Source organism: Drosophila ananassae (genome assembly GCF_017639315.1).
Source record: "Drosophila ananassae strain 14024-0371.13 chromosome 4 unlocalized genomic scaffold, ASM1763931v2 tig00000054, whole genome shotgun sequence".
In the NCBI taxonomy this organism is placed as follows: domain Eukaryota; kingdom Metazoa; phylum Arthropoda; class Insecta; order Diptera; family Drosophilidae; genus Drosophila; species Drosophila ananassae.
Window position 1 is genome coordinate 4,881,800 of NW_025319037.1, and position 14,324 is coordinate 4,896,123.

A 14,324-nucleotide genomic window follows, 5' to 3' on the forward strand; every position below is an offset into this window, starting at 1 on the left:
CGTTTGGCTATGTCGAATGAATTGCCCAAAACGCTTGGATCCGACTTAAATGGAAGTTTAACTTCAAATCGACCTGAAGGCAGTATTCTTGTAGTCTTCCGATAATGTACCTCACATAGCTCTTGTTCTGGCGACAACATCTTTTTAGAAGATGGAACTTCTTCCAACGACCAGAATTTTTTCAAGTTTTTGTCTATTGACTCTAATACTTCCTCTTGGCAATTCAGACTAGAGACCGGCTGTGGCGGAGTTGAGGAATTTGCCAGATATTTTCCCGATACTATCCACCCAAGGAGAGTTTTTTGAAGGATGGGATGGTTCGGACCTTGTTTTATTTGGCCAACGGACAACAATTCAAAAAATGACTCAGCTCCAATTAGCATATCTATCCGCTCAGGTTTGTAAAAATATGGGTCTGCTACCGGCAAGTTCTTTGGTAGTTGACAACTTGTGGTATCATTGTTGTAACTTTTCTAGAGGCGATCTGGATGAAGACGACCAGAGCTGGAAATTAGTAGTCCCAAGAGAATTGAAAACACAAGTTATTAAAGCAGCCCATGATCAACCATCCGCTTCGCATTGTGGCATGGAGAGAATTCGCAGAACTTTCTTATGGCCAGGAATGCTTATAAATGTTCGCGACTACATTCGCCAATGTGAGTTATGTCAAACCTGCAAACATCTCATGCAGAAAATGAAAATTCCAATGGGACAGCAAACTAAAAGCGAGAGACCTTTTTAGAGACTATTTCTCGATTTTATTGGTCCTTTTCCTAGAACAAAAAAAGGACGTATAGGAATACTCGTAATTTTAGATCACTTCACAAAATTCACCTTCTAAAAGGCTGTAAAGAAATTTACATCTGAGATGGTGGTTAAAATCCTTAGAGAGGATATTTTTGATTGTTTTGGAGTTCCACAGGTTGTTGTTACTGACAATGGTAGACAATTTAAGGGAAACGATTTCTCAGCATTTTTGAATCGCTACGGAGTCCAACACGTATGCACAGCAGCATACGCACCTCAGTCGAACGCTGCAGAACGAGTTAATAGATCTATTAACGCGGCGTTAAGACCTTACATTCAGTCCGATCAGAGGGAATGGGATAAGTACTTAACTAGCATTAATAGCACCTTGCGTAATAATCTTCATCAGTCCATTGGAATGCCCCCATATTTAGCAGTTTTTGGACAAAACATGATTACTCATGGTAAAGATTACCAACTGTTAGAAAATTTGGGATTAATGAAGGAGGGATCCACTACCCTTAATCGGATAGACCAGTTTTCCAATATTCGAGGCGACATTCAAAAACATATGCAGAAAGCCTATCAGACCAACAAACGTACCTGTGATTTGCGAAGCTATCACAGGATATTTGAAATTGGACAGATAGTGACGAAACGAAACTTTAAGCTTAGCACTGCGGCAGATAATTTCAATGCTAAGCTAGCACCAGTTGGAGTAAAACTCCGTGTAAAGAAAAAGTGCGGACAATCACTGTAAGACTTGTCAGGAAAAGAATTAGGAACCTTTTACGCTAAGGATATTTGGTAAAGATCACACTTTTTCAAGCTTTGAGCCGAAAAATAGATTCTTCGTTGTAACCTGTGGGTGTGAGGGTGATTTTCACGAGTAAGTTTTAAGACAAAAAAATAGCAGTTCCGTCCCATTGTCCAGATTGCAGTGGTCTCCAAAAATGGATGCTTGTCATCCCTTTCTTTCCCATGCCATTAATTGAACCCGTTAAAGCTCCCTGGAAGATGCATATTCAAGTAGGTTTGGGTTAGGCATCAAAGATAAGCCCAGCTTCACTTTCAAACCATACTTGAACTCTCGCGGATGGCCGAGCTTATATAAACATATATAAGAAAGAAAATCAGAAGCCGAAAGGAGAAAATAACGCTGAAGAGGATCGTTGTAGAGGAAATGTAACGGATGTAATATAAAACTTAACCCCCGTGCAGTCCCTGATATTACATAAGGAACACAACCCCCCCTTTTCCTCCCGCCTAAACGTTAAAACTCTCGAGTTCTGCTCTCTACCATGCTGCGGCCTTAGATCCGTTATTCTCCAAGATAAGAATATCTAACGAAAATCAATAACTTGTAACACACACAGTTTTTGTTCGCAAAACTAGGGCTGCACCGTAGAAAATGTAAAATTGTATGGAATTTTGAATTATTATTATTAATTTCTATTACTTATAAGTTTTCCAAAATCTTCCAAATATTTCAGTGGGGTTTCCAGAGACAAGCTAACGCAACATGGTATGATAGGGTACGGGATATGAATGTTATTGGTCTATGGTTCTGTTCTAAAACGGCTCCTATGGCAAAATTTTATGCGTCTGTGGTCAGTTGGAATTCCTTCGTGAAGTCCGCTATTGCTACATTTCTAGAGATAAGCGTGCTTTTAAGTTTTTCAAATGCACCCGTTGCTTCTTTGTCTAGGTTAATGGCTATTCTGCTTGACTTGACTTGCGTCCTTCTTCTCCCCTTAGGACGGCAGTTAGAGGTTTGGCTATCTTTGCGTAATGCTTAATAACCTCCAATAATAGCTTGGTATTAAAAAAAAAAAAATGATCGAAGTTCCTTTAGTGTTTTGGGTATTGGGAAGATTTTAATTGTCTTGATTTTTTCGATGTTATAGTGCATTATAGGGCAGCAGCATTTCTTAAATTTGTTTTTCTACTTCTTGTCTAAGCGATGCCGGATATGGGTAGTGTTTGCCGTAGACAGGGGTATCGGAGGAAGTTCTAAATTCACCTGCAACTCTGGTAGTGTAAGTTAGTTTAGTTTCGGGATCAGCAAAAGGTTTTTATGGGTATCGTAAAATCTATTAATTATTTCTTTTTGACTTTCTGTCATATGTTCGTCTATTGGCTTGATCTTGTTTACGGCTTGTGCCTCTAGTTGGTGAAATTTAATTTTCCTCTTAAATTAACAGCAGAATATCATTTTTATCATCTATTACACTATGCAACAGTGATTCTGAACTTTTGAAGTGACATAGTAGGAATTGTTTATTGGGTCGAGTATATCACAAAACCTTGTATGAAATATTTGTAACACCCTCAAAATCTTGATTTATAGTTCCGTTTTTCGGGACTATTTTGCGCTTAAAAATTCCTGAACGCATTTTTTTAAACCGATTTTAAAATTTCCGGTGTTTTTCGATAGTTAAATGTTGTTGCTTTTGAAAAAAAATATATCTTAGATTTTGTTAAACAAAAAGGACAACATTTTTACACCTGAAACTGAAGTTTTCGCCTTTTATTCGTGTTTTTCGGATTTTGACGCCAGTTTTTCGGTAAAACTTAAAAAAATTCTGTCATTTATGCCACATATCAATGTTGTCTCATTAATTCTGAAAAAAACGAGACAAATTTCATCAAAAAACCATGAAAATTGGTGAAGCTATAAAGATTTCCCCAAAAAAAGTCAATTCATCCTAGCGAGCGCTCCGGAGTAACAATGTATATAATAAGAGTATATTCCTTTCTTCTGGCAAAAATTCGGTCATTTATACCACATTTGATATGTGTCATTAATACTAAATAAAACGAGACAAATTTCATTAAAAAATAATACAAATTGTTGAAGTTATAACGCTTTTCCCAAAAAAAGTCTATTCAACCTGCTTTTCGTTTAAAAAAATTTGAGTTATATTTTTTTTCAACCTTAAACTATTGAAAAACAACGGCAATTTTGAAATCGGTTTAAAAAAATGCGTTTAGGAATTTTTAAGCGCAAAAAAGTTAAGAAAACTGGTTGTTTAACCATAAATCAAGATTTTGAGGGTGTCACAAATATTTCATACATGGTTTTGTGATATACTCGACCCAATAAACAATTCCTACTATGTCACTTCAAAAGTTCATTCACTTTTTTTTTTTTTGTAACACTGTGTTATTTCTTCTAGTTTCTTCATCATGTCGTTAAATAGAATTCCGTGGAAGGTTTTCAGTGTATCTAAAAGAATTTTTAATGTTTAACTATGTATGTTGTTTTATTTCATTATTCCCTCCTACTGAATTTACTTTAAAGTTGTTACTAATTAATATAATTTTGATTTGAGCCCGTGTCAAGTAAGAATTTCAGAGTTTTGCCGTTCCCCATATGTTCAAGCATTGAACACGATAAGTATTCCAAACATAGAATGTAGAAGATCGGACCCATGTGAATAAGTGATTAACAGCATGGTTTGAAAGACGATCTCCTGCAGTCTAACCAAATATTTATGTGGTGCACTTGAAGCACTTAAGAAAGGGTCACATAGCATGTCAGCGAGCAGTCCGTTGATAAGTAGTTTTAAATAGATTTAAGATTTTCATGTATGTTTCTTGTAAGAGAATTGTGAGAAATAAAAACAGTTTTAAAACAGAACTCATTGGAGTATCACGAATATTTACGGGGCTCCTCTTAACATTTGGTCCTTCGAGCCGGATCACTTGCTAAGAGGAGCCCCTATACTAATAAAGTTTCGTTTGAAAACTCATTGGAGTTACACCTTATTATAAGGGGCTCCTCTTATCATGTGGTCCTTCGGGACACCCTGACGTTTTCCCCCCTGTGGTAAGAGACTCAGGTTAGGCTGCGATCTGGGCAATAAAGAGCCCAGTTTAAAATCGCGTAGTCAAACCAAAAAAAAAAAAAAAAAAAACTGTTGTTTCCCCCCAAGGAACGCAGAAAATTAAATTATAAAAATGCCAATAGGCATAATATAAGGCTGCGATCTGGGCAAAAAAGACCCAGTTTAAAATCGTAGTCAGAAAAAAAAAACTGTTGTTTCCCCCCAAGAGGTAAGGAACACAGAAAATTAAATTATAAATAAAAATGCCAATGAGCATTAAATAAGGCTTCGATCTGGCCCAAAAAGAGACCAGTTTAAAATCGTAGTCAGAAAAAAAAACTGTCGTTTCCCCCCAAGAGGTAAGGAACACACAAAATTAAATTATAAAAATGCCAATAGGCATAATATAAGGCTTCGATCTGGGCAAAGAAGATCCCAGTTTAAAATCGTAGTCAGAAAAAAAAACTGTCGTTTCCCCCCAAGAGGTAAGGAACACAGAAAATTAAATTATAAAAGTGCCAATAGGCATAAAATAAGGCTGCGATCTGGGCAAAGAAGATCCCAGTTTAAAATCGTAGTCATGAAAAAAAACAAAACTGTCGTTTCCCCCAATAGGTAAGGAGCACAGAAAGTAAAATTGTGTAAATGCCAATGAGCATAAAATAAGGGTGCGATCTGGGCAAAAAAGAGCCCAGTTTAAAATCGTTCCTTTCTATAGTATTTTTTCCGGGAAAGCACCGGAATAAATAACATATGAAACTATAAAAAATAAAATTATAAAGGTGTTGGCGTATCCGAGGCCCTACATCGAAAAATTTAAAAAACATCAGCCAATGCAGCAGTGAGCACCCCAGCAAAAGCAACATCAGTCACAGCAGCAGCAGCACCCCAAGCAGAAGCAACATCCGAGCGACAGCAACATCAGGAGCAACAGCAGCCAAAGCAACAACGGAAACAAAAGCATCGGCAAGAGCAGCAAAACAACATCAGCAATTATAGTCATCGGCAAGTTTTGTTTTCTTTTTGGTTTTATAACTTCAATTTAATTTTAATTAAAAAAAAAAAAAGTTTTCCACTAAAAACAAAAAATTAAAAAATATATATAATATTACAGTCCACTAAAATATCGAATGAAAAAAGTTTTCAAGATGTCCACTAAAATCAAAAAATTAAAAAATATGTATAATATTACAGTCCACTAAAAAATCGAAGAAAAATAATAATTAATTTAAAAATGTAAACATAAGTCAAGCACTTTTGTGGCCCCTTGCAGGATGTTCAAACATTAAGTTGAACATGGGAGCTAATAAAATAACTTAAACAATGTTAAACTATTTAAAAATATGTAATAGAATGATATAATTAACAATATATTGTTATCGAATAATCATAATAATAATATTTTTTAATATTGAAAAAAGAAATTTGTAAATTTAATACAAAAGCAGAAATACACATATACATATATAGTCCGCTACCTAGCGTTATCAATATAATGAATTTAATATATATAAAATGTACACCTTTTTTGTGGCCCTTTGCAGAATGTTCAAGCATTGAACACGATAAGTATTCCAAACATAGAATGTAGAAGATCGGGCCCATGTGAATAAGTGATTAACAGCATGGTTTGAAAGACGATCTCCTGCAGTCTAACCAAATATTTATGTGGTGCACTTGAAGCACTTAAGAATGGGTCACATAGCATGTCAGCGAGCAGTCCGTTGATAAGTAGTTTTAAATAGATTTAAGATTTTCATGTATGTTTCTTGTAAGAGAATTGTAAGAAATAAAAACAGTTTTAAAACGGAACTCATTGGAGTATCACGAATATTTACGGGGCTCCTCTTAACACCATAGCTACCTTAAAATAGGGTAAAGAGGAACGGTTTATTCTAAAAAATAAAATTCTTATATGTCAATGGATTGATTTGTATGAGTTTGGTTGGGTGGGTTAGGTCCATTTAGTTTTGTTTCAAATATCCTTGGTGGCATTGCGGGTTTTTTTACTTGGCTTGGATAAAAGTACTTACTTGGTTGAAAATTTGTTTTGGTCGTTCGGGGTAGGGCTTGAGGCGGATACCTTCTAGTGGGTACTACGTTATCTCTTCTAGGGTGTATGGTTCTTGGTGATCCTTAACCCACCAGGGATCCTAATCCACCAGGGCCATTCCTAGTGTTCTGATTCTCTATTAGGTTGCAAAGATGTAATACATGTCCTAAGTCGTGGGGCTTTTTAATAACCAAAAGTTTGGAAAGTCTGCTGTTCAGGCCTCTTACAAATGTATCCAGTGCTTTCTCTCTATACAGTGCTGTTAGGGCCTGTATAGTTTCCTGAGATGCTTCAAGATTCCCAATTTGGTTCAAAATCTGAAAAAGTTGTTGATATACGAATTGATAAAATTCAACATTCGAGTTGCGGCCTTGGTTAAGTGCATACAACTGATATTCTAGTGTCTTTAGGTGCAGTCAGACACTTCGATATTGCCTCCTCGCCCAAGGGTGTGCTATAGGACTCGAGGACAGCATCTGCTTGACCGACGATTTTGTTCCTAATTGCTAATATTATGCCGTGATATTTTGGGGACCCCTTTTTACTGTCATAAATTTGTAAAACCCTTTCTACACTTTTCTTCCAAGACGAATATTCGGTCTTGTTTCCGGAAAAATCTCTAAGTGTCTCTAAGTGGCAAGCGGAAGCGGAAGCACTATGTCCGGTAATTTATCTAACTCGCCAATATTGTGGGATAGTTCCCTTTTAATTATTTGGTCTGAAAAGTTTAAAAACCAAAAAAAAAGCTTGTTTTGATTAATGATTTCCTTTACCAACCCAGCTAGGTTCTCTTGAAGTGTGTCCCTAATTTTCTCTTCCATGTCTTTTTCCGTCAGTAGTCCTTACAGAGGATGAAGGTCCAAGATTTCCCATCCTATCTACCAAGTCCTGTTCAGTCATTTTAATGAGGTTTTTAATGGATTGTCGTTAATGGACTTATGAGAGTTAATTGGGCGGATGTCAATCGAATTATTTTTAATTTATTTCTAAAAATTCTAGTTTTAAATCGTCGTAAGGGTGTTTTGTTAAATGTTATGTTATGTTATGTTAAACTATGTTTTGTTTGAGATTCCCTTAAAATTTTTTTTAATCCTTTTTAATATTATACATTTTTTATTTTTTTTAAATTTTTTGGTGAGGTTATCCTCTTAGTTTTAGTTTGTGCTATTAATTTTTTGTTCGTGTTTTATCAAGGTTTCTTATAACGGGCGCCAGTAAAAAAGATTTTATTAATGTTTTTTAAACATTAATATTTAAAAAAAATTAATCCTTTTTACATCACTGTGGACGGAAGTCCACGAGGTGACGACCTGCATGCCTAGGCGTGCGCGAGGAAACTCTATATATAGCCGAAGAATTAAAAATTTTCTGTAGGCAACCGATCTAAATGAATGATATACCAATCGATTTCGTTTATTTGAGTATCGTATTAGAACTGATAATTAACAATTACACCTATGCGTCGCTCCATCGCTGCCGCGATTTCGGTCGCGGTTGCTGCTGCTGCTGGCATCCCTCGTTATCATCGGTAGCTGATGTTGTTGCTGTAACTTAACTATGTCTTCGCTGCTAATTGGTCAATGCAAGTGTATTGTGTTGTTGGTGGATGCACTTGCCATTAGATTCAGTGAGCTTCCCAAATATTTGGGTGCTTTTTTTCTTTTGGCTTTTGCACGATCGCAAGCATAATCAATGCTTACTCAGCGCACATGTCTTTCGATCCGAGTGACCCTTATTGGTGCCACGGCATCATATTGCATCCGGTGCACGGTGCTCTCAATGTGGTTGTGTAAGCTCTACTGCAGTTGTTATTGAGAGCATATGCGCGCATGCAGCATATGCGCGCATACTGCATGCAGTATATAAGTCGGAAAGGCCGGGATCGGTCGACTACATCCTATAGCTGCCATATAACTGATTGATCATAAATGCCATAACTTCGCTGTTTTTCAAGTTAGAAGGATGGGAGTTTCAACGGATTCCTTTTTTGGCAAAATAATTCGATATGCCAAATTTCATAAGGATCGACCGACTATATACGATCCACTATATGTCTAATAATATAAGATGCGTGTCGCCACCTAGCGGACTGCGACTCAACTGCAAGGGTATATAAACCTTGGGCTCCGCCCGAAGTTAGCTTTCCTTTCTTGATTTAATTGAAATTTTTTACACCTATATTGCAATTTTTCGTCACGTAAATTGATATCAGATATTTTGGGCCTAGAATGCGTGTTTGCCGCCCGTAATTTACCTCATCAAGAGGTTTTTTTAATTGATATCATATAAAAAACCTCTTGACGAGGTAAAGTACCGGTGACGAACTTGCATGCGAAACCCAAAATATCTGATATCAATTTTAGTGACGATAATATGCTATATAGGTGTAAAAAATTGCATATAAAAAATATTCTTGTTCGGCACGTGACTGATTTTTTTTTTGTTTTTCTTGCACGTGCCGAACAAGAATAATTTTTTTATATGCAATTTTGTACACCTATATAGCATATTATCGTGGTTAATTTTAATTAAAAATTTTCCCAAAAATGTATTTTAAATCCAAAATTGTTTCGTAGTTGTGGGAAACCAAATTATTTTAACAAATTAATAGATGAGAGGCCTATCCTTATGAGAGTTCCACTATATAATAAATTATAAAAAAACAAGAAAGGAAAGCTAACTTCGGGCGGAGCCGAAGTTTATATACCCTTGCAGTTAAGCAGAAGCTGATATTATTATTATATATATCAGATCCTATATAGTTGTCCGATCCTTATGAGACTTTCACCATCAAAAATTCGACTCATAAAATTTTGCTTTCTTCTCATTAAGACATGAGACACTGAAACACAAAGCAGAATTACATCAAAATTTGCCATCAAGCAACAAACTTCGAAATTAGCCGAATAGAGAGCGTTGTGGCTTCTAACACGGGAGGGCCTGAGTTCTAATCCTAGTTGAGTCAATGTTTTTTATGTTTTACTTTTTAAGCCCTTTTTTATTTGGATTTTATTTTTGAAATATTTGAAAATATCTTATGTACAAAATTTCATAAGGATGGGCCGACAATATCCTATAGCTGTCATAGAACGATCGGAATTGGCATAACTTTGGTGTATTTTAAGTTAGAAAGATGGGACTTGGTACAGATTCCATTTTGGGCAAAATAATCTTATTGGCCAAATTTCATAGGGATCGACTAACTATATCCAATTGCCGCCATATAACTGAACGATCGGAAATGGCACAGCTGTAAGGGTATATCAACTTCGGCTTCGCCCGAAGTTAGCTTTCCTTTCTTGTTTTTCTTTGGGACCTCAAGATTGGTACCTCAACCGACCCGTCCGACATTTCTTTCAGAAGTTATTCAAGAAATTAGATTTTTACAGCTTTTTCAAAAAGTTGTAGAACAATAATTGCTCATATGACAATAACAAAAATCTCCAATTTTATTCAGGATTGCCAAGAAAAAAATACAGACAAACAGACATACTGGCTTCATTTTGAAAAAAACTGTAAAAATCGAATTTCTTGAATAACTTCTGAAAGAAATGTCGGACCGGGTCGGTTGAAGTACCAATCTTGTGAGTCTTCTCATTAGGACATGAGACACTGAAACACAAAGCAGAATTACAACAAAAGTTGCCATTAAGCAACAAAGTTCGAGTTCAATGTTTACGTTTTACTTTTTACAAGCCCTTTTTTATTTGGATTTTATTTTTAAATAATACTAATAAGCTAAAATCTGAAAAGATATACTCCATATTTTTTAGGGTATTGACCAAATATATGCAGACTCCAAAAAGCAAAGTTGCCAATCAAATACACACACACATGTATAATAAATGCAAGCTTCACAGGAGGCTGTAAAAAATGGGTAGCTGCACTTACAGGACTATATCTTGAGTTAACGGATTTTGCCAGATATGAGCGATATATCAAAAGTTGCGTCATCTCAAAAGCTATCTACACGTGCAATTTAAAAAGGATCAGTCGACCAAATTTTGAAAAATAATTTTTTTTCTTAAAAAAAAAGTTTATTTTCAGTGTATTTTTTTTTTTTTTACTATATAGACGTTTGGTCTCAAAGAAAGTGGAATTTATATTTAAAAAACCATTTCAACGGTCTAAAGCTCTTTTTAATATCTTTCTTAATTATAAAGTTATGAATTTTTTCATTAACAAGGTTTTTTTAATTTTTTGACGTAAGCTTAAGGTATTTCAAAAAGTTGTAGAACAATAGTTGCTCATATGATAGTAAGAAACATTTGCCAATTTTTTTCAGGATTTTTAAGGAAAAAATAGTGCAAACAGAAAAACCGACAAACCGACGCAAACTGGGTTCATTTTGAAGAAGAAGAAAAAATCGAATGAATAACTTCTGAATGAAATGTCGGATCGGGTCGATTGAGGTACCAATCGACTCGTATTTAGCTCTAGAATGCGAATATATAAAAATATTCTATCTAAAATGTGTCCACCAGCCCCACTTTAGTGATTAAAATTTTTTTACTTTCACCCTAATTTCTCCCAAACCAAATAACTTTTGGAATATGTTTCAACAAAAAATTTCTAATTGAAACAATACCTTTCGATTGGTATATCATCCATTTAGATCGGTTGCCTACAGAAAATGTTTAATTCTTCGGCTATATATAGAGTTTCCTCGCGCACGCCTAGGCATGCAGGTCGTCACCTCGTGGACTTCCGTCCACAGTGATATACTAAGTTTCGTATTCACTAACCCACCCCTCAAAATAGTGTGGTATCGCGGTGGTGAAAATACTTAAGAGAGAACAAAAGAGAAACTTTTATGTCTTTTCGCCCCACCGTTAGTCTTAGAGTCTATTCTTTTCTCTTATGGATGCTGTAATTTCTTTATCTCGCTGCAAATTTTGTGAGAGATGGACATTGAATGTTGTGGATGGCTCCTTTTTTCAATTCCACAATTGCTGGTCCTTCTTTCTTGATTGTTGTTGTGTTGCTGCTTCTGCATTTTCTGCTACCGCGGTACAAGAAGTAATATTGTGAAGGCTTATCATGGATATATCTGTCAACCCATTGGTAATGCTAAGAATAGGCGTAGAAACTTTGCAAAAAAAATATCTAACAAACTTAAAAAAAGTTCGTATTAAATTGTGCAATTAAATTTGACTATATTAAATATAGACCACTCAATTGTTTTCGGAAAATAAAATAAAATTCAGTGCATATGTATGAATAATAATTATGAACAAAAAATGAGCTCAGGCATTGGTCAGCATGCCACGAATTGAAATTGTTAAAGGTTGAAGTGTATGTTACAGACTACCAAATCAAGAGAATATAATATAATTTTTATCTAATTTTTATATTTTAAATTATTAGCGATTTGTTTTAAACATACAAATCATTATTATAATTATATTATACATATTATTTGTATTAATAGTAGAACTAGTTTTAAAACTATAATTACTAATATAAATGTGTATACTTGTCTTATTATTTGATTCCATATTTATATACGTACATATTTTCCTTCCTGGGCTTTTACCATCTTAACGAACAGTATGAACCAGGACATCAGTTGAACCATTCTTGTTGGTACTTCTTGGACTTAAGCTTTTACTGGGATTGCCACTCACATTCACACACACGCCATTATTTTTGAGAATGAGACGCTCTTAACCCAAAGCTCCAGCGGCTTTTAAACAGACATAAAGAGAAAAAAGTTGTAAAGAAGCTTTCTGTTGTATGCTGATTGCTGAACTAAAGCTTTTGCAGCATGATTTCTAAGTGGTATAGATAGATATTGAGGTTCGAACATAAATATTTCAATATTGGAGTAAATATTTTCATTAAATTTTAATGAAGTTTGGGCTTTTTAGAAGGACTAATAACATAACAGTAATTACCCATACTAAAAAAAAAAAACTTTCACTTTATCCATAACTATTGATCTCCTTCTGAACATAACACCAGAGTACATTTTCTAGTAAACTACATTCTTTACATATGTACCTACAATGTAGAAAGAAAATTACAAAAGGAAAGGAAAGCTAACTTCAGGCGGAGCCGAAGTTGATATACCCGTTGCAGTTAAGATTGTGCTATTTCTGATCGTTCACTTATATGGCGGCTATCGCATATAATCGGCCGATCGTTATGAAATTTAGCAAAACAGATTATATTGGCCAAAATGGAATCCGTAGAAAGTCCCATCTTTCTAACTTAAAAAAAACCAAAGTTATGGCAATTCCGATCGTTCTATGAAAGCTATAGGATATAGTCCGCCGATCCGTTTGAAATTTTGTACATAAAAAATTTGGGCCAAAAATACCATGAGTGGAAAGTCCTAACCCTTTAACTTCAAAACCACCAAAGTTATGGCATTTCCGATCAATCAAGAGACTAGTTTGCGTAGAAACCGACAGACAGACGGACAGACCGACATGCTTATATCGACTCAGGAGGTGATCCTGATTAAGAATATATAATATATACTTTATAGGGTCGGAAATGTCTCCTTTACGGCATTGCATACATAATACCCTCTGCAAGGGTATAAAAATGAAACATTTATAAATGGCATGTAAAATAACACTGGTTATTATAATTTTGTAATAGCCATTTAAAGTTTTATTTATTGTTTATTTTATTTTATTTATTTATATTTATTAAATCATAAAAATTTTTTTTAAAATCTTTTTTTATTGGTCAATTTGTTTCATTTGTTGTCAATTTATTATAGTAAAAAAAACAGTATTTTATACCCCTGCAGAGGGTATTACAATTTTGGTCAAAAGGGTGCAACGCAATGGCGGAGACATCTCTGACCCTATAAAGAATATAAATTCTTCATTAGGATCACTTGCTATACAAGCAGTCGATATAATAATATAAGCATGCCCGTCTGTTTCTATGCAAACTAGACTCTCAGTTTTGAAGCTATCGAATTGAAACATTTCACACATCCTTCTTTTGCTTGAAGACAGTATATAAGTCAGAACGGCCGCGATTCGTCGACTATATCCTATACTTGCCATATAATTGATTGCTCGGAAATGCCAAAACTTTGTTGTTTCTTAAGTTAGAGGGTTGGGAATCTACAAAGTTTCATAGGGATCGGCCGATTGTATCCTATAGCTTTCATATAACTCAACGATCGGAATTCGCATTACTTTCGTTTTTTTTTAGTTAGAAAGATAGGACTTGGGACAGATTCCATTTTGGGCAATCTAATCCGATCTGCCAAATTTCATAAGGATCGGCCGACTATATATTATAGCTGCAATATAACTGAACGATCGGAAATGGCACAAACTTGCTATTTTTAAAGATGCTTGGGGCTGTATCCAACATTTTTATTAGAAAATGAATTTGATGGCGAAACCCTCACAAGAATAGAACAATTATATACTTTCAGATATATATATAATATGCTGCTTATAATATAAGCAGCTACCTATCTGCAAGGGTATGCCAACTTTGGCTCCGCCCGAAGTTAGCTTTCATTTCATCTTTTGAGATAGAGGTATCCCATTCGACACTTAGACTCCCATGATGACCAAGCATATCCAGTTTTGTCAAAATTTTGCCACGCCCCCTTGCACCTCCAAAATTAAAATCTTACCAATGCCTAATTTATAACTACAAAAAAAATTCAGCCAAATCGGAAATATTATTTAAGATCAGTTTTTAAATAAAACAAT

The 14,324-nt window shown here is 35.0% G+C and overlaps 1 protein-coding gene across 4 annotated transcripts in view; it reads left to right on the forward strand.

The window, feature by feature from the left end:
- The first annotated feature begins 11,503 nt into the window (after nt 1–11,503).
- LOC6501777 (metabotropic glutamate receptor) overlaps nt 11,504–14,324 on the forward strand; it is a 140,643-nt gene continuing 137,822 nt past the window's right edge. Inside the window, exon 1 of one of the 4 annotated variants that reach the window (XM_044717635.1) lies at nt 11,504–11,925. The gene's annotated coding sequence lies outside the window, so the exon portion shown is untranslated. The remainder of the gene's footprint in view (nt 11,926–14,324) is intronic. The other 3 variants (XM_032455865.2, XM_044717634.1, XM_032455866.2) reach the window with 3 other exon arrangements.